This window comes from Melospiza melodia, unplaced genomic scaffold (assembly GCF_035770615.1).
Source record: "Melospiza melodia melodia isolate bMelMel2 unplaced genomic scaffold, bMelMel2.pri scaffold_61, whole genome shotgun sequence".
Classification (NCBI taxonomy): Eukaryota; Metazoa; Chordata; class Aves; order Passeriformes; family Passerellidae; genus Melospiza; species Melospiza melodia.
Genome location: NW_026948800.1, coordinates 2557123 through 2578149, shown reverse-complemented (window position 1 = coordinate 2578149; position 21027 = coordinate 2557123). Strand labels below are relative to the sequence as shown.

The following is a 21027-nucleotide window of genomic DNA, read 5'->3' as shown; positions in this document are numbered from 1 at the left end:
CTGTGAGGACCTGGTGGAACCATGGAGACCATTGTGACACTTTGGGATACCATGGTGACACCATGGGGCATCATGGAACCAAGAGACCACCATGGCTCTATGGGGCCTCACGGAACCATAGTGACCCTTAGGACCCTTCAGGGCCTTGTGTAACCAAGGGGCCACTGTGACACTTCAGGGACTCATGGAATCAAGGGAACCACTGGGACATTGTGGGGCCTCATAGAACCAGGGGAACATGGAACAACTCTGGCTGATTTGGCCTCCCAGGGGGGACCTGACAGGTCTGGCTGATGTTGGAATGTCAAAGGCAGCCTCTCATCTGCCCATGAACCACTGGGGCTTCATGCTTTCCTTCCTATGGAAAAGAACTGTCTCTCTTTTCAGACGCCCATGGAGAAAATTGGTACTCCCTCCTAAAAATTTCCTGTATGCAAGGGAAAGATACCCAGAAAAAAACCTGCCAGCTCTGCCTGGCCATGGCCTCTGGTGGTCACATCTTCTCTGCCTTGGAAGCACCAGGGCTCTGTATCTTCCTTCCTATGGAAAAGAACTGACCTTCTTGTCCAGGGGCCATGGCAGAAATTGGAATCAGGCTGCCAAAATTCTATCTATCCCAGGATTGCTCCAAGGCAAAAGATGCAAGATAAACAGCTCTGCCTGGCCTTGGCCTCTGATGATTTTCTTAGACTAGGAACAGAATGTTTTCATCTGCAAGCACCTTGGAGAGGGCCCAAAGATCTCCCACGCTGGGGTTTGCAGGCCTCAAGAACATAATTAATATATGGAGGCTGAGGGCCCAGGGCTCAGATGTGAAGTGACTGAGAACAGAACAGGAGTGACCTGGCAGGGCTGGAAGGGGGGATTCAGAAATGGTGAAGCTTTTTCTCCATAGTCGGAAACAGCCAGATAGAGAAATGGTAGCACAAATGCAGCAGGGGAGATCCAGACTGGATATAGAGGAAAAGAAATTTCCCTCTAAGGACAGGACTGTGGTGAAACGTACCCCAGAAGGAGCCTGGGTCAGCCCAAGGCTCTGTGTGGGCAGGAAGAGGCAGACAGGAGGCAGAGCTGTCAGCAAAGGAAGGGGCCAGCCAGGTGGGGCAGCCGAGGGATGCCGACAGCCTGCAGGGACAGAGGCGCAGGGCAGGGACACCGTGGGACAGCCTGGGCTGCACAGGGCACAGGGATGGGCAGCAGCTGCAAGACAGCCCTGCCAGAGCCAACTTGGGCAGCACTTTGGCCATGGCTGCTGGCCCTGGGCCTGAGGCAGGAGCAGGAGACAAGTGACCCTTGCAGGCCTGGGGCCTCATTGCCTCCTTGTCCCTGCTCAGCAGCCTGGCAGGGGCCGCCCCATGCTCCTGCCCTTGGCATTGCACATCCCCACATGCCAGTGCCCATCCCGGGAAGAGCCCTGAGCAAGGAGGGAGGGACAGGATCTGCCTGGCCAGGGGCTGGGGCTCAGGCCTTGGCCCTTTGCATTCCTCAAACACATCCAGCTTTGCTCAGCACCAGAGACACCTTTGCCTTGTTTGTCCCCAACTGCCATAACTGCCTCCAGTGTTCTGCTCTACCTGGAACCTGGGGACACTTTGTGAGATGTGTCCCTTAGTGGAATCCATTAAAACTTCAAGAAAGTTCAGTGCTTCAATTAAACTTTGAGTGCTTGAGAAGTTTTTTGAAGTCACTCTCAGGGACTGAGTCTGATGTAAACAATATAAAAGCCCTGAGAGGGTCATTAAAGTTTTCCTAGTCCAGTTATGGAGAAAGATTTCAAGGACCTTGTAAGAAACACACATTCCTATTTTAAAGGATATATTTTATTTTATTTCTCTTTAGAGAAGCGTTGATTGCAGCATTCTGTGATTGATATTGACCCAGGGTCTCTCCTCAGCAGCTCTGGCCTGCTCACAGAAGCTGTGCCTGGAGCTCTGACCCAGTGTGGACAACCTTGCTCCACATTGCCCAGCCCCATCCTGTCTGTCCTCACTCCCCTGGGCTCTGCTGTGCTTGGAGAGCTGGCTGCCCTCAGCCTAAGAGGGGTTTGCCATTTTTGGGGTTTTTTGAAGCAATCTGAAACTCCTGAGTTTCCCCAGTGCAAACAGACAAGCTGCACTGGGCCCCTGCAAGGGGCTGTGGCCATGGGCACTGCACTGACCCCACTGCTGGGTTTGGCTGCCACGGCCACCGAGAGAAATTAAACTGTCCTTGGAAACACTGGGGAGGACATGGACATACTGGGGAACACTGGGAACGCTGCGGGACACACTGGGACATACTGGGAGTGACAATGGGGAGGACTGGGACAACCTGTGAACACAAGGAATGCTGAGGGGGAATGTGGGTGGACTGGGATGGACTGTGGGGGTACACTGGGACATACTGGGAGTGATACTGGGGCAAATTGGGGACACTGGGGACATTGCGGAGAAGACTGGGGACACTATGGCATCCTGTGGATGATATTGGGGGGAACTGGAAAGGACTGGGAATGAACTCAGGTGTATTGGGAGGGACTGGGCTGTACTGGGAGGAACTGGAGGAAGGTGCATTGGCTCTTCCCGCCTCCGCCGAGTCCCATTTGCCGAGCCTCCCGCCCATCACCGACCGCAGCCAATCAGCTCCAGGATTTAGAGCTTTGGGGGCGGTGCCTAAAGTCGGCGCCTTATTTTATTTTTGCCTACAACTCCCGTCATGCCTCGCGGCTTGACTGAGCCTCATTGCAGCCGGGACTACCACGCCCGTCATGTCCGCGCTCCACACAACGCCGGGATCCGCCCCCACCTGTCCCATAAGTGTCCCCCAGACCCTCCAGGATCCCTCAGTGACCCCTCAGCGCCCATTCGGGACGCCCAAAAGCGTCCCCGAACCACTGAGTGCTCCCAACCCCACAGATGCTCGGTACAGCCGCTTCTGGGAATTCATCTCCTCTCATCCCCCGCGGCCCCAAAGTCCCTCAGAACACAGTCCGCGCCTAAAACTCCTGCAGTGCTCCCGCCCTAAAGCGCCCGGTTAGAGCTTCCCGAGGTCCCCCCAAGGGCTCTCGAGCTGCTTATGTTCCCCCGAGGACCTCAAGTCGCGGCTCGGACGCAAAAGTATCCCCCAAGTGCCTCCCCGAACCTCCAAACATCGCGTTCAAACCACTTCCGGGACTACAGCTCCCATCATGCTGCGCGGCGCACGTCCGGCGTTATTTCAGCCGGGACTTCACCTCCCGTCATGCCCCGCGCCCCACCGAGAAATATTGCAGCTGCGCCCAGAACTCCCGTGATGCTCCGCGGCCCCGTTAAACCGTATGATACCCGCGCCTACAACTCTCATTACCCCCCACGCCCTGTTCGAGCCCTCCCTAAGGGCCCGCCCGGACCCCGAAGGGCCCCAAATTCCCCTCCCTGACCTCCAAGGGCCGCCCTGGACCCCCAAGTTCTGCCCCGGACCCCGAACTGTCCCTCAGAATCCCTGAGTGCCCCTTCAAGTGCCCACCGGACTCCCCCAAGTGTCACCCAGACCCTCAAGTTCTCTCTGAATTCCCTCCCCAGACCCAAAACTGCCCCGAATGTGACCCAGAAATGTCTCCATGGACCCCAAGGGCCCCTTCTTGACCCTGTACTATAAAAGGATTATAAAAAACATGATAAAATGTCTACAAATATATTTAATTACCTGAAAGAGGAATAAATAAATAACTACTAGAGCTTAATAAATTAATGAAGGTGTGAAAAACGCCAATCACTTGCTTTTAAATTTTTTAAAGTTTAATTGTAATAAAATTGTTATAAAAAGAGCAATACAATTAGAGTAATATTAATTTGGACAAATTGAATTAGGACAATATGAGACAATAAAGACAAAAGAATTATGGACGTCCAGGTACCTTTTTATGGGCAGCACGAGCCCAAAAAAGGACACCTGCTAACAAAGGATTAACCCTTAAACCAATAGCCTGTTGCATAATCATACACTTCATACATGATGCATAAATTCCATTCAAATACAGGATTCTGTCTGGTCATCATCAATTTCTTCCTTCTAATCCTAACAGTGCCTTTGAGGCGGGAAGAAGTTAGTTTCTTCTGATAAGAGGGCAAAAAATTCTTTTTCTCTGAAAGATTTAGGTGTCCTGGGGCTGCTATCTGGTGCAAGTGCCTCATTCCTTTCTTAAAAAATCCCACTAACATATGGTAAACACCTGCATGGAGCCATATACTATGCACTTTTCACAAAGTGAATTGTGTTAGTTAGAAACGTTGAGCATTAATTTTCTTGCCTACTAAAAATGTAGTGATTTTTTCTATATAAATATAAAAACTAGGTAATAAAATCCAATACTGTTGTTATAAATATAAATAAATTCAGCATCAAGATCACTTGGGGAGTGCTTCCATCCCCTCTTCTCTGAAATGAAAAGTAAAAAAAAGCACCCTTGATTAAAAACCAATCATGATGTGCACTGTGGAATCTCCCTCCTGAAGACAACTCCAAACTGACTCCAATCACTGCACAAGCCCTGGAGAACCTGAAGACAATGGAAGGGGGACAAAGACCTCCTGAGGGCTTTCTGTATTTTAATCAGCCCCACGCTGGATTTGGGCCTGGGTCTAGGAGCCTCAGGCACGCTGAGAGGGATGAAGAAGCTGCTTAAGGAGTCAGCAGCAAAACTCCAAGTGCCTTGGAGCATGGCTGGGCCCCAGGGAGGGCAGGGAGTGCCAAAGGCTCCCCAGGGACTGATGAGGGCAGATCCTCTAGGGCAGGATTGCAGGGAGTCAAAGGCTCTGAGCAGGGAACTGCAGTGATGAGCAAGGCCTGGGCTGGTTGGGGGAAGCAGAAAGGCCAAGCCCTGAGCCCAGCCTGGGCCTGCAGGGCCTGTCCCTCACGGCTGCCTCGGGGCTCTTGGTGGGCCAGGGGGATGTGAGGGGCAGCAAGGACAAATGTCATAAACCTGCAGCCCCTGCCAGCCTCCCCAGAGAGGGATGAGGGAGATACAAAGTGCAGCCCCTGCCAGGAAAGTTCCTCCTGTGGGGCCTCCAGAGGCGCTGCCCGAGCCCAGGGCACAAAGGCCTGGGTGTCTGTGGCCCTGCCAGCCCTGCCCAGCCCTTGGCGATCTGTCCTGCAGGCTGTACCCCCTGAGTGTGCTGCTCCTCTGCCCTGGCCGGCTGCACTCGCCCATCTCGCTGTGCCCCAGCATTTCTCACCCAGCGTTGCTCTGCCCTCCCTGGGCTCCCTGCGCCCAGCACTGCCGGCTCCTGGCACACAGAGCCCGGCCATGGCCCAGCCTCACGCTGCCACACCTCCAGCACCAACATTCTGCCCTGCGAGGGACTTTGCTTTCTCCTCAGCTCCGGGCTGAACCTTCCAAGCTGCACTTTGGGAAGGTTTCCTGCAATTACAACTGCCAAAGAAAGCTCTGTCTCCTGCTGGTCACAAACAGAAAAGGGCTGGGGGGAGATGTTGTGGTCAGAGGCTGTGTGGGGCACAGTGACCATGAAATTATTGAGTTTTTAAATACTCTAGGAAAGAAGGAGGGGCATCAACAAAACGTCTACAATTGGCTGGATGGCCAGGCCCAGAGGGTGGTGGTGAACACTGCTGCATCCAGCTGGCAGCCAGTCACCAGTGATTGCCCTCAGGACCCTGCGCTGGGGCCAGTTCTGTTCAATATTTTTACTGACAATATGGATGAGGGTGTAGCATCTTTCATTAGTAAATCTGCAGCTGACACCAAGCTGGGAGCGTGTGTCCATCTGCTGGAAGGTAGGATGGCTCTGCGGAGAGACCTGGAACAGTTGGATGGATGGGCAGAGTCCACTAAGATGAAGTTTAGTAAGTCCAAGTGCTGGGTCCAGCACTTTGGCCACAACAACCCCTGCAGCTCTACAGGCTGGGGACAGAGTGGCTGGAGAGCAACCAGGCAGAAAGGGACCTTGGGGCACTGATGGACAGCAGGCTGGACATGAGCCAGCAATGTGCCCAGGTGGGCAAGAAGGCCAATGGCTCCTGGCCTGGATCAGGAATGGTGTGGCCAGCAGGAGCAGGGTAGTGATTCTTCCCCTGTGCTCAGGACTGATTGGGCAGCACCTCGAGTGCTGTGTCCAGTTCTGGGCCCTCAGTTTGGGAAGCACGTTGAGACACTTGAGCGTGTCCGGAGAAGAGAAGCCAGGCTGGTGAGGGGCTTGGAACACAAGTCCTTGAGGAATGGCCGAGGGAGCTGGGGTTGTTTATCCTGGAGAAAAGAAGACTCAGAGGTGATCTTATCACTCTCTACAACTTCCTGAAAGGTGGTTATGGTCAGGTGTGGGTTGGTCTCTTTCTCCAGGTAGCAATTGACAGAACAAGAGGTCGTAGCCTCAAGTTGTGGCAAGGGAAATATAGGTTGGATATTAGGAAAAAATTTTTCACAGAAAGAATGATAAAGTACTGGACTGGTCTGGAATGGCCCAAGGACTTGGTGGAATGGCCCGAGGAGTTGGGGTTGTTTATCCTGGAGAAAAGAAGACTCAGAGGTGATCTTATCACTCTCTACAACTTCCTGAAAGGTGGTTATGGTCAGGTGTGGGTTGGTCTCTTTCTCCAGGTAGCAATTGACAGAACAAGAGGTCGTAGCCTCAAGTTGTGGCAAGGGAAATATAGGTTGGATATTAGGAAAAAATTTTTCACAGAAAGAATGATAAAGTACTGGACTGGTCTGGAATGGCCCAAGGACTTGGTGGAATGGCCCGAGGAGTTGGTGGAATCACCATCCCCGGATGTGTTTAAGAAAAGACTGGATGTGGCACTTGGTGGCATGGTTTAGTTGAGGTGTTAGGGTTCAGATTGGATTCAATTATCTTGAAGGTCTCTTCCAACCTTGTGTGATTCAGTGATTCTGTGTCTGTCAGACCCTGGGAACTCTCTACAAATCCATTTCCCACAGGGAAGTCTGTACCTGTCAAGTACCTCAGCCAATGGGGAAAGACAGAGGGTAATGTGGATGGGAAAACAGCATTGAAAAGGAGGCTATATCCTCAAAAAATTGGAGAGACCCGAGGGTAAACATGGCCTCTCCCTTTATTAGAATAAAGTTACAGGATCCTTTTGTCTCCTTTTTGGACATAAACCTTTGGCATTGTGAAGTTTGCATTGCACAGCTGGCTTGAAAAAGGGGCATGTTTCACAAGTCCCAGTGGCACTGACAGTTGTGATGGAATCATTAACTTAATTTGCAGGGTATTTTATATAAAATAACCAGCTCCTGTTACCAAAACTTCCTGTGTTTTCTTTCCCAGTGTAGCTGTTACCACAGGCTCTGCTGGGAATGAAACCTCTGGTCCCCTTCACAAGTACCCAGCTATTGCCATGAGGGAGTTTGGAGAAGTCCTGGGTTTTAGGTTAGGACACTTCTGCTTCCAATGCCCCTCCTTTTTACAATATGAGCATTGGTTTGTCTCCAATCTTCCTAATGAAGGTCCAGGAACTGAACTCTTTTCCCTGCCATGAGACCCCCTTCCTCCCTGGGGCAGCAGTCCTTTGCTGATTCCTTTTTCTTCAGCTGGTATTATTTTCTATTAACTCACTTCCAGCTGGTTTTCTTTTGATTTGTATGTACTGCCCCTGCAATGTCAAGTAGTTTACCCACATCAAATGCTCGTGTTTCCTGGATTTCCTGTAATTGTATTCAAATATTATTAAGGACTATGCTATGTAAATAAGATGCCTTTTACCTTCCTCCTAAATGATCATCGAGATGACTTTCACCTTCCTCCTGAACTTTATTTTGCCTTTATTGCTTTCTTGTCTGTGCCTGCAGCCAGCCTTCTTAGTCCTCTATGCACTGGGCTTTGCAACTGCATTTAAACCTTCTTTTTGTTGATAATCTAAGTGCTTAGAGCAGATATGTCCCATGCTACAGATATAACAACAGCATTTAATAATTTTCTCTTTATTTTCCTTCTCTAAAGCCTAAACAAATTGAGAAACATTTCTGTATACATCACTTAATGTCATTTTGTTCTTGATGCAAGAATAACATCAGCTGTAGCAGAAGGTTCTTGTCCCACCACCCGTTGCTCACTGTCATCTTCACCAGCCCATCCCATCATTCCAGAGGCTGGTCCATCACAGGGGATGTCATGCATCCACTCGGTGCCTGCTTCTTGGCCAGGTGTCTGTAAGGTTGCTTTGACAATGGGTACCAACCATTGTCTCATTAAATTCTTTCATGGGGCACCGTGTGCCCATAGCACTCATTTCCAAGCCCAGGACAGTGTCCCAGGATGTGACATGGGACACAGGGTCTGTCTGCAGTCACCCAGCGGTTGTTCTTGCCACCACAGGCACACAGCACTTGCCCTGGTGGGTTTGGGGTACAGTCAGTCTGCCAGGCCTCCCCATACTTGTAGTCCAGCCCTCGTGAGCAAACCCCTCCATAGATAGGTTTTTGAACTGGGAAGCAAAAACCTCTTTAATTTGATATTTCTTAGCTCAAATCCTCCCTAAATGAATGTTTCTCAGCTCCCTAAATTAGTGTTTCAGACACCAAAATATCCTTAAATGGGTGTTTCTAAGCCTGAAATATCTCTAAATTACTGTTTCTGAGCTCAAAATATCCCTAAATTGCTTTCTTTGAGACTCGAAGGTCCTTTTTTTTTCCTCTGAGCCAAAAACCTCCCAAAATCAGTATTTTGGAGCCCCAAGGCCCCCAAAATTGTACTTTCTTGGTTCCAAAACTCCTGAAATTGCCGTTATGGCCCCAAAACTGCTGAAATAGATTAGATTTCTAAGCATGAAGTTCCCAAAATCAGTGTTCCAGAGCTCTGACACCCCTAACTCAAGCCCTGTGCCCTGTCTGCCAGCAGCCCCTGGGGTTCACTCCCAGCGCTCCCGGGGCATTCCCGGTGCCCTGGGAGGCTCCAGGAGCACGGAGGGGCCGCTGGCTGCGCATATTTCCCACCCCAGCCAAGGAGCCGCCCCCGATCGGGGCATTTTCACTTCCCCTTTCCAGGCTGACAACTGATTTACGAGAAATTAGCGTAAAACCGGGAAAGGAGCTGCAGGGGTAGAGGGAGGAGCCCGTGGGGGCGGGAACAGGAGCGGACAGGGGGGAGATATAACCGGGATGAGGAGCCCCCGCTACTCATACCCCAGCACGGAGCTGCTTCTTCCCAGCCTTGTCCCAGGTAAGTGCCAGCCCCTTGCTCCCGTGTTTCCCCAGGGCTTGCTCCTTCTGCTCCTGAAGTTGATGTTTCTCAGTCCAAAAGCTCCTGAAATCGCTGGTTTGGAGCTCCAAAGCTCCCTAAATGGGGACTACAGAGCCCACAATCGGTTTAAATTGGTTTTGGGAGCCCAAAAGCTCTCTAAATCATTCTTGCTGATCTGAAAATATCCCCAAATCACTCTTCCTGAGTCCCAAAGCTCCTGATATGATTTTTTTCTCAGCCCTGAACGCCCCAAATATGGGTTTACTTGGCCTGCACGTCCCTAAATTGGTCTTTAGGAGCCCCAGTGCTCCCTAAATCAGTATTTCTGAGCCGAATGCTGTTTCAGGTCCCGAAAACTCCCCAGGTGGATGTTTCTGAGCCCCAATGCTCCTGAAACTTCCATATTCTCAGCTGTGAAATTCCTCAAATGCCTATTTTCTGAGGCCAAAAGCATCTTTAAATGGCATTGCTGCGCCCCAAAGTATTCTGAATTGCTGCATTGGGACCCCAAGTCTCTGGACATTGATTTTTCTGAGCCCCAAAGCTCATTAAATGGGTGTTTCTGAACTCCCCCAGTTGCTTTTCCTGACCCACAAAGCTTTCTGTGACCACTTTTGAGTACTGCAGTTCCTTAAACCTGCGCTTCTAAGCCCAAGAGCTCCCTAAATTGGAATTTTGAGCTGAAAACCTGCCTAGAGGGGACTTTCTGAGCCCAGAAGTTCTCCAAATCAGTGGTTTTGAGTGAAATGCTCCCTAAATTGGTGTTTCTCAACCCCAGTTCTGCCTGAAGTTTGGGCTTGTTCAGAGCCCAAAATCTCTCTAAATCAGTGTGTGGGATCTCAAAGCTCCCAAACTGGCAGTTTCTTAGCTCAAATGCTCCTGAGTGGGAGTTTCTGAACCCCTGAGAACCCAAAATTGCTGGCTTTGATCTCAGAAGCTGCCTACATCATTCTTTTGGAGCCTGTCCCATCCCTAGATGGTTTGGGAGGCTGTGCCTGAGTGCTGGTGGAATGCAGTGGGAGAGGAAAGGCTCTGCCAGAGGTTGAGGATGAGGATGTGAGGAGCAGCTGGGATACCTGGAGATCCTCAACAGGATGGGCAAAGGCTGAATTGTGTGAGTGAGCAGTGGAGGGGTCAGAAAGGGGGGACGCTGCCTTGGCAGCTCAGAAACCCCCTGATCATCAGGGAGAGTGGGCAGAAGAGCTTTGGGGGCAGCCTGGAGGGTCTCAGGCCAGTGAGGAGGTTCCCATGGGAATGGCAGCTGCCCTGGCATCCATGGCCAGGCAAAGCAAAGGGCTCCAGCAGCGTGGGGGATCCGGGAGCAATGGCTCAGCAGAGCTGGCTGGTGGGTGAATGGGGGATGCTCACGGGGAGCTGCTCCTGCCCCACAGGGAAGGGCTGGCCAGGGATGAGCTCCTCAGTGCCAGCCTGGGCTGTCACAGCCGGGAAATAGCGGGGTCCAGGCACCGAGGGCCAGGGACTGAGGCCGGCAGCAGAGCACACAGCTGGGGCTGCAGAGGAGAAGGCTTTGATCAGCTTGGTGAACCAGGCGGTGGCCGGGGCTGCAGCTGCGGTGCGTTCCCACCCCCACGGGCTCCTCCCTCCCATCCAGCACCTCCTTTCTCGGTTTGACACCGATTTCCCGTAAATACCTATCAGGAAATCTGAGAGGGGACAGGAATGGTCTCGCCAGGAGTAAAGCATTCCTCTCCTGAGGCTCTCGGCTGAACTGAGCGAGCTCCAGGGTGAAAAGGCAGCGCTTGGGAGGTGGAGCACAGGAGCCAGCAGCAAAGCAAGGCAGCAGCACCCGCGGCTGTGTGAGCAGGAGCCCAGCCAGGGGAAGGGCTGATCCCTGCCCAGCACATTCACACCACACCTGCCCAGCCACAGGGGGCTGTGGATCCTTTTGTCTCCTTTTTGGACATAAACCTTTGGCATTGTGAAGTTTGCATTGCACAGCTGGCTTGAAAAAGGGGCGCGTTTCACAAGTCCCAGTGGCACTGACAGTTGTGATGGAATCATTAACTTACTTTGCAGGGTATTTAATATAAAATAACCAGCTCCTGTTACCAAAACTTCCTGTGTTTCCTTTCCCAGTGTAGCTGTTACCACAGGCTCTGCTGGGAATGAAACCTCTGGTCCCCTTCACAAGTACCCAGCTATTGCCGTGAAGGAGTTTGGAGAAATCCTGGGTTTTAGGTGAGGACACTTCTGCTTCCAATGTCCCTCCTTTTTACAATATGAGCATTGGTTTGTCTCCAATCTTCCTAATGAAGGTCCAGGAACTGAACTCTTTTCCCTGCCATGAGACCCCCTTCCTCCCTGGGGCAGCAGTCCTTTGCTGATTCCCTTTCTTCAGCTGGTATTATTTTCTATTAACTCACTTCCAGCTGGTTTTCCTTTGATTTGTATCTACTGCCCCTGCAATGTCAAGTAGTTTACCCACATCAAATGCATCTGTTTCCTGGATTTCCTGTAATTGTATTCAAATATTATTAAGGACTATGCTATGTAAATAAGATGCCTTTTACCTTCCTCCTAAATGATCATCAAGATGACTTTTACCTTTCTCCTGAACTTTATTTTGCCTTTATTGCTTTCTTGTCTGTGCCTGCGGCCAGCCTTCTTAGTCCTCTATGCACTTGGCTTTGTAACTGCATTTAAACCTTCTTTCTCTTGATAATCTAAATGCTTAGAGCAGATGTGTCCCATGGTACAGATATAACAACAACATTTAATAATTTTCTCTTTATTTTCCTTCTCTAAAGCCTAAACAAATTGAGAAACATTTCTGTATACATCACTTAATGTCATTTTGTTCTTGATGCAAGAATAACATCAGCTGTAGCAGAAGGATCTTGTCCCACCACCCGTTGCTCACTGTCATCTTCACCAGCCCATCCCATCATTCCAGAGGGTGGTCCATCACAGGGGATGTGTGAAGGTCCGCCCGAAATGAACGGGTGACGAATGATTTTTGGGTGCAAAAATAACCAACACAAGGCACAGGGGTTTTGCAGTAACAAATCAACAAGGTGCAATTTTATTTATTATAACCACAGCTAAATATGCGTTTGGTTAAGGGATCCGGGGAAGAGAAGGGTAAGACAAGGAAAAAAGGGAGGAAAGAAGGTGGGAATGGGGTATAGCTACCAAAACGTGAGGTCTTCGGGGTCCCGCCGCCAAAACTCGCTGGTACATGTCTTGGGGAGTACTCAAAGGACAGTCGAACCGAACCCCAATATATATACTGTTCTTGGTTGGGGGGGGAGGGTGGCTGAAATTAGGTTTCCATGGAGGGGAGAAGAATAGGAGCAGGAGGAGGGGGTGAGACTGTTCCATTGTTTTCATGGCTGAATGCTCACAGGTACGTTAGGTTTTTCCCCCTCCCCAAGTTGGGAGGGGGTACAGTCCCAGTCTCTGGAAGGAGGTTGCCAGGGGGGTGCCATGGGGGTGTCAATAGGGTGCCAGAGGGGTTCTTGGTTCCTTGATGAGGGGATTCGCATCTCTGTTGGTCCGTCACAGTGGTTGAAGACAGGCAAGAGGGGTCTTCTCATGGAGCGGAGGGGAACCACCCCAGAGCTCAGTCCAGCCAGGTCAGGAGTTTGGAAGAAAGTCCAGTTCAATTGTCCAGAAAAGGGCAGCATGCCCCCTTCGAGTACAGCATGGCGTGTTCTGCAAACATCACTTGTGAACACACTAGATAAGCAGGAGACTTTCTTTCCCAACCGGCTCAGCAATTTTAACCCTTCGGTAGTCTTTTATCATGACAGTTGTGAGGCAAAAAATGAAGGATTTTCGGATGGACTTCTACAGATGTCATAAATCCACTCGGTGCCTGCTTCATGGCCAGGTGTCTGTAAGGTTGTTTTGGCAATGAGTACCATTGTCTCATTAAATTCTTTCATGGGGCACCGTGTGCCCATAGCACTCATTTCCAAGCCCAGGACAGTGTCCCAGGATGTGACATGGGACACAGGGTCTGTCTGCAGTCACCCAGAGGTTGTTCTGGCCACCACAGGCACACAGCACTTGCCCTGGTGGGTTTGGGGTACAGTCAGTCTGCCAGGCCTCCCCATACTTGTAGTCCAGCTCTCGTGAGCAAAACCCTCCCCAAACAGGTTTTTTATCTGGGAGGTCAAAACCTCTTTATTTTGATGTTTCTGAGCCCAAATCCTCCCTAAATGAGTGTTTCTCAGCTCCTTAAACTGGTATTTCAGACACCAAAATATCCTTAAATGGATGTTTCTGAGCCCAAAATATCTCTCTAAATTGCTGCTTCTGAGCTAAAAATAGCCCTAAATTGCTTTCTTTGAGACTCGAAGCTCTTTTTTTTTTTTTTCTTTTTTTTTCCCGAGGCAAAAACCTCCCAAAATCAGTGTTCTGGAGCCCCAAAGCCCCCAAAATTGCACTTTCTCCGTTCCAAAGCTCCTGAAATCACTGTTATGGCCCCGAAGCTGCTGAAATAGATTAGATTACTAAGCCACGAAGTTCCCAAAATCAGTGTTCCAGAGCTCTGACACCCCTAACTCAAGCCCTGTGCCCTGTCTGCCAGCAGCCCCTGGGGTTCACTCCCAGCGCTCCCGGTGCCCTCCCGGGGCATTCCCGGTGCCCTGGGAGGCTCCAGGAGCACGGAGGGGCCGCTGGCTGCGCACATTTCCCACCCCAGCCAAGGAGCCGCCCCCGATCGGGGCATTTTCACTTCCCCTTTCCAGGCTGACAACTGATTTACGAGAAATTAGCGTAAAACCGGGAAAGGAGCTGCAGGGGTAGAGGGAGGAGCCCGTGGGGGCGGGAACAGGAGCGGACAGGGGGGAGATATAACCGGGATGAGGAGCCCCCGCTACTCATACCCCAGCACGGAGCTGCTTCTTCCCAGCCTTGTCCCAGGTAAGTGCCAGCCCCTTGCTCCCGTGTTTCCCCAGGGCTTGCTCCTTCTGCTCCTGAAGTTGATGTTTCTCAGTCCAAAAGCTCCTGAAATCGCTGGTTTGGAGCTCCAAAGCTCCCTAAATGGGGACTACAGAGCCCACAATCGGTTTAAATTGGTTTTGGGAGCCCAAAAGCTCTCTAAATCATTCTTGCTGATCTGAAAATATCCCCAAATCACTCTTCCTGAGTCCCAAAGCTCCTGATATGATTTTTTTCTCAGCCCTGAACGCCCCAAATATGGGTTTACTTGGCCTGCACGTCCCTAAATTGGTCTTTAGGAGCCCCAGTGCTCCCTAAATCAGTATTTCTGAGCCGAATGCTGTTTCAGGTCCCGAAAACTCCCCAGGTGGATGTTTCTGAGCCCCGATGCTCCTGAAACTTCCATATTCTCAGCTGTGAAATTCCCCAAATGCCTATTTTCTGAGGCCAAAAGCATCTTTAAATGGCATTGCTGAATCCCAAAGTATTCTGAATTGCTGCATTGGGACCCCAAGTCTCTGGACATTAATTGTTCTGAGCCCCAAAGCTCATTAAATGGGTGTTTCTGAACTCCCCCAGTTGCTTTTCCTGACCCACAAAGCTTTCTGTGACCACTTTTTGAGTACTGCAGTTCCTTAAACCTGCGCTTCTAAGCCCAAGAGCTCCCTAAATTGGAATTTTGAGCTGAAAACCTGCCTAGAGGGGACTTTCTGAGCCCAGAAGTTCCCCAAATCAGTGGTTTTGAGTGAAATGCTCCCTAAATTGGTGTTTCTCAACCCCAGTTCTGCCTGAAGTTTGGGTTTGTTCAGAGCCAAAATCTCTCTAAATCCGTGTTTGGGACCCCAAAGCTCCCTAAATCACTGAGACTCAAAGCTCCCAAACTGGCAGTTTCTTAGCTCAAATGCTCCTGAATGGGAGTTCCTGAACCCCTGAGAACCCAAAATTGCTGGCTTTGATCTCAGAAGCTGCCTACATCATTCTTTTGGAGCCTGTCCCATCCCTAGATGGTTTGGGAGGCTGTGCCTGAGTGCTGGTGGAATGCAGTGGGAGAGGAAAGGCCCTGCCAGAGGATGAGGATGGGAGGTGTGAAGAGCAGCTGGGATACCTGGAGATCCCCAACAGGATGGGCAAAGGCTGAATTGTGTGAGTGAGCAGGGGAGGGGTCAGAAAGGGGGGACGCTCCCCCTGATCATCAGGGAGAGTAGGCAGAAGAGCTTTGGGGGCAGCCTGGAGGGTCTCAGGCCAGTGAGGAGGTTCCCATGGGAATGGCAGCTGCCCTGGCATCCATGGCCAGGCAAAGCAAAGGGCTCCAGCAGCGCGGGGATCTGGGAGCGATGGCTCAGCAGAGCTGGCTGGTGGGTGAATGGGGGATGCTCACGGGGAGCTGCTCCTGCCCCACAGGGAAGGGCTGGCCAGGGATGAGCTCCTCAGTGCCAGCCTGGGCTGTCACAGCCGGGAAATAGCGGGGTCCAGGCACCGAGGGGCAGGGACTGAGGCCGGCAGCAGAGCACACAGCTGGGGCTGCAGAGGAGAAGGCTTTGATGGGCTGAACCAGCAGCTGCAGAGGGTTCCCACCCCCACGGGCTCCTCCCTCCCCCCCAGCACCTCCTTCCTCCGTTTGACACTGATTTCCCATAAATGCCTGTCAGGAAATCTGATCGGCTTTACAGGGCAGCCTCTTCCGACGGCAGGAATGGCCTCTCCAGGAGGCAGGAGTAAAGCACTCCTCTCCTGAGGCTCTCGGCTGAACTGAGCGAGCTCCAGGGTGAAAAGGCAGCGCTTGGGAGGTGGAGCACAGGAGCCAGCAGCAAAGCAAGGCAGCAGCACCCGCGGCTGTGTGAGCAGGAGCCCAGCCAGGGGAAGGGCTGATCCCTGCCCAGCACATTGACACTACACCTGCCCAGCCACAGGGGCCTGAGGCACTCAGGAACCACTGCCCTGGGGGCACTGGGGTGGCAATCCTCCTCCAGCTGTCCTTCAGTCCTGGTAGGATTTCCTAAAGAATATCAGTGTCTGCAACAGCAGAAGCGTGACCCTGCCCAAACAGAGCTGTCTGCAGCAGAGCAATCAGCAATCTGCAGCCGCCCCTGTGGGCAAGGCCAGTGCAATCACTGTTGGCCATGCACAGCAGTGCCACCCCCTCCTCTCAAGGCTTCCCGGGCAGTGACTGTCCCTGGGCTGGGCACTGCTGAGGGCCCTCAAGTGCTGAGTCCAGTTCTGCCAAAGGGACTGGACTCAGGACTGGACTGAGTGGGAAAAGCTCCCTGGACCATCCTGGGGCCTTCACTGGGCTTTGCTGAGGTCTGAAGGAGCCCTGCTGCCCTCCAGAGCCCCCAGGGCTTTCAGTGTCTTTGCCTCATCAAGGCCCAGCTGTGCTGCAGAGGGTGGGGGACCAGTAAGGAAGGGTTGGAGGGAGACCACAAAGTTAATATTTCATAAAATTCCTATTTAAAGTCGATTGTCCCTTCCTGCCCACAGTCTACGGACACTAACTCAGTTCCTAATTCACTCCTACATAGAGAAAAAATGGTCAATTCAGGCCTTACTTATTTATTTTATGGGTTTTTTGTCTGATAGCAAAAATTGTTACCATGACACTTGCTACACAATAAATGGGAGAAAAATAAAAAGTAAGTAGCATATTGATTAGGCACAGCCTGGTTGCCATGAATACATTATGGATAATTGTTTGTTTCTTTGATCTTGGCTGATCGGAAAAATTTTTAGTCTGAATATAGAATGAATACTTATTTCATGGAGTGACTAGAACGTATTTTAATTTTTATATTTAATATTATTAGCTCACCTTAGCACCCCAGAAAAAGCATAATGAGATTTCACCACCACTCAGACGATCCTCCTGGATTTAACTCACATGCTGGTAATAATGTTTTATTGCAGTCAATGCATAATTCAAAATGTCTAATTTATTGGGCATCCGTTGGCAGACTAGACTCTCTTGGTCTCTGGGCAACAAAGCCATCACTGACAATGTGACAGAGAGAGTTTCTTCCTTTTTTGTTTCTTTTATTTCTTTTTTTTTTTCCATATTTTTTCTGTCTCCTCTTACCCCTGCCCCCCCCCCCTTTTCTTTTCTTTTTTATTCTCCTCCCTTCTCCTGTCTTCCCCCTTTCCTTTTCTTTTTCCCCCTCAAAGCTTCAGCTTTGGCTCAAGAGTGCAGATCTGGCCCTGCATAAAATTATTCTCCTGTCTAAAGCAGTTGTCAGGGCTCCTTCCAAATATGAGAGACAGATAGGACAATGTGTCTCTGACTGTGAGAAGTGGGGTGACCCATCTCTGGAAGCACAACCATCTTTCCATGAGTGGTGATCTGAGCTAATGTCTGTGCTCATCAGTGATCAATGGCAGAGGCACATCCAGGACAGCTCCACATGCACATCATCTACTCATTGTTACTGTTTGAGAAGCCATCACTCTATTGCTCTGCTTTCAGGAGAAAACTCCTCAAACTCTGAGCATTTTTTGCCATTTATATGCTTTCCCTCCTTTCAGACCAGAGCAAAACAGCAAAATGTAGTGGGAGGAGATGGAGCAGGGTTCATTCCTGGGAAATCACCCCTGGCATTTCCTGTCTGATGCCTTCAGTTCCATGGGACAGCCATGGGCCCTGGGGCTGGGACTTCTCTTGGGTCCCTGCTGGCATTTCTGTATTGCTAATCCTCCCCTCTTTTCCTCACCTGGGTCTATCCTCCCCTTGAACACCAGGAAAGCTTTCTTGACATGCAGCAGCTTTTGGCAAGGGGTCCCTTAATTCAGTCCAGGTCCTTCTCCTTCTCTGGAACGTGGCCAAAGTAAACAGAAAGTCCCAAGGAGCAGACAGCCCAGGGAAATGGAGTGCAAGAAAGAGGGAGAGCAGAGCACAGCAGTGACTTGTGCCCTGAGCAGACCTTTCCTCACTCCTGAGCAGTCCCTGTTTCTGCCTTCACCTCATCCCTGCTGCTCTGATGGATGTGCTCAGGAGGGACAGGTGGCTTTGCTGGAAGGGTCAGCAGGGCCCTGCTTTCTGCAGCCAGCTGTGCAGAAGAGGATATTTGGGAAACTTCCCAGTCTGACCCTTCCCAAGGCTCTCTGGCCATCACATTCCAGCCACCAGAGGTATTCAGTGTTGGGAGAAGCCCCTCCACAGCAGTGGCTGCAGTGCCCCAATGGGCCCTGCTGGACCCCCCACACCCAGCCCCTGTCTCCTCCCTGGTTCCATCCCAGGTTTCCCAGAGCAGTCTCAGCTGTCTGATTCCATAAAGCCATTTATTCCCAGTGCAGTGACACAGGAACAGCCTGAGCTGTTCCCCCAGCCAGGGAGCCCCCTCAGTTTTATCCCCTCAGTCTGCATGCCCAAGGCTCGAGTCTGGCTCTTCCTCCCGGGCCCTCAGCTCCTGCTGGGTCTCTCGGTGTCCCTTCCCCAGCGGTGCCACCACTCTTGGTGCCCTTTGTTGGGCTCTGTTGGCCGTTCACGAGCTCTTGTCTTGGGCTCCCACCTGGAGCTCAGATTGCATCAGGCTCTGCAGCTGCCCCAGCCACCTGCACCAGGTGTGTTCACAGCCAGGAGAGGGGAGAGTGGGAGTGAGGTGGTTTCAGTTTTGTCTTTGTTACTTGGCTTGCTGCTCTATTGGGAATTGCTGAGAAGCAAAGCAATCATCCACAAGTCAAGTCTGGTTTGCCCATGGTGGCAGCTGGAGAGGGATGTCCCAGGCTTTATGTGAGCTCTTCAGTTGTATTTTTTCCTCCTGTCCAGTTGAGGAGGGGGAGTGAGAGAAGTTTTGTACAACAGAACTTCTTATTAACTGCATTATCTTCTCCAGTGCTGTGTGCTCACCACAGAGATTTTGACCCTCTTTTCCCTTGCATTGCAGAGTGAATATTGAAAAAAGGACACAGGTAACAAGAAATGAGGACACAGCTAATTTTTTTGCTAAGAATTGTATTACTTGTTTAGACAGTGATGGAAGGAAAAATCAGTAAAATAAAAATTCCTGAGTAGATCAGAAGTTTGAGTAGTATAAGGGACATATGTGTCCCCAAAAAGCTCTGAAATGCACTTTTTAAATCCGTAGGGAAATATTGTAGTGGAGCTTCCTTTATTTTCATTTTTCTTTTTCTTTTTCTTTTCAAGCGAAGCACTGGCTAGAAGAGATGAGCTACTCAAAGCATTCCCAAGGAGACTCAGGTAGGTCCATAAGTAGGAGTGGACTCATGGATCCCATTGCTCTTGTCTGTGGCCATCCTGGGAACCTTTGGGATGGGATGGAATGGGGTGGGATATGTTATCCCTGAGAGAAGTGAGGCCAGTGGAGGTCTCTCCACTGAGCACGTTGCTTGCAGAACCCCTTCCAGAGCAAAGCAGAAGGCCTGGCCTTTGGGCTGGGATCAGTTTGGTCAGAGGGGTGACCTCCTTTGACAAGGGACGTGTCCTACACTAGCAGGGGCTGTTGCTGAGCAGGGCTTTGATGGTCAGTTTGAAATGAATGTGCCAAGGGACAGTGAAGGGACTTGGGAGGTTCCTCTCCACTCCTGGTGTGAGGCAGAAGAGTCTCACCCTCTTGTGGGTGGCTGAGCTGTGGTGGGACTGAGACACCTGTTTAGTGCCTGAGTGCTGTGGCAGCTGAGGCAGCTCCCTGGCCCAGGAGAGCCTCAGTGGGCCCGAGGGTCAGGAACCCCGCAGCACTGCTGTGGGGCTCCTGGGCCAGCTGTGGGATGTGTTCTGCCCCAGAACCTGCTCAGTGCAGTCCTGGAGTTCTCTGGGGAAAGGTCCTTGTTAAATGTCCTTGTTTTCTCTTTGATTGTATTTTCATATGTACCTGATGTCCAGAAACGGCATGGGATACAGCTAAGGAATGGATAGAATGCATAATCAACACAATCAGTAAGTGTGCTGGATCCCATTCCTCTTGTCTGTGGCCATCCTTGGGAACCCTTGGGAAAGGATGGGATGGGGTGGGATGGGATGTGTTATCCCTGAGAGAAGTGAGGCCAGTGGAGGTCTCTCCCCTGAGCACGTTGCCTGCAGAACCCCTTCCAGAGCACAGCAGAAGGCCTGGCCTTTGGGCTGGGATCAGTTTGGTCAGAGGGGTGACCTCCTTTGACCAGAGACACATCCTACTCTAGCAGGTGTGTAGCGGCATATGTTTAGATGGTGGTTGCTGCTACCTATATCTGTTCCCAATAAGCATCTCCTGTGGAAAGGCCGCTTGGGTTAGCATTCAGGCAAAGCAGTCAAGTCCACACACGACACTCACCACCACTAGCTCAGCAAAGAGAGGCAGAAGGGCCTTTTTGTATGGTCAGTTCCAGCGAGATTTATTGTGGCACACTGAAGGGAAACCAGGGGCAAAAAGACCTGGCCCTGTGCTGTGCACACTTTTAAGTGTGGGAGGGCATGGGGGTGGTACAAAGGGCAGGGCGAAGGGCATTGGCCTTAAGGGAAGACAGGGCCAGGCACCAGGGGTACCACAACCAATGAGGAAACAGGGAAAGGAGAAACCAGGGGAAGTTGGGACATATGGGGAAGTGGGAAGCATCAGTGTTAAGCAAGAGTCCATGGGGAAGTCCTTTCTGTCCTTCCTTTCCTAGGTGGGGAAAACTCTATGGTAAGTCTCTCCAAGGCAATGCTCTGGGGATTTCCCTGAGGGGGAAGGATTCAGAGGATTCCACAACTCCCCTGTTTTTTCTTACAATGAAGACTTCCCCGATGGACTTCTACAGACACTTAAATAAACAGGGAAATGTGTAAAACGATAAAAACAATTATTACAATCTAACAAATTCCTTTAACAAAAGATGAAACCCATCTCGTCAGCCCTCATTATCAGAAAAGTTCATTGATCCAGTCTGGGTTCTTTTTTACCTTTAAGTCCTTTATTTGTTCCCTCAGCTTCTGGATACTTGCACGGGTAGATTTTGAGTATGAAGAAAGGTTGAGGCAGCACAT

At 50.9% G+C, this 21027-nt stretch overlaps 1 long non-coding RNA gene across 1 annotated transcript; it reads left to right on the top strand.

Moving 5' to 3' along the window:
• Positions 1 to 19212: 19212 nt before the first annotated feature.
• LOC134413906 (uncharacterized) lies at positions 19213 to 20803 on the top strand. Its single transcript, XR_010026612.1, has 3 exons — positions 19213 to 19266; positions 19909 to 19962; positions 20670 to 20803. It is a non-coding gene; the product is annotated as an uncharacterized LOC134413906 (long non-coding RNA).
• Positions 20804 to 21027: the final 224 nt, after the last annotated feature.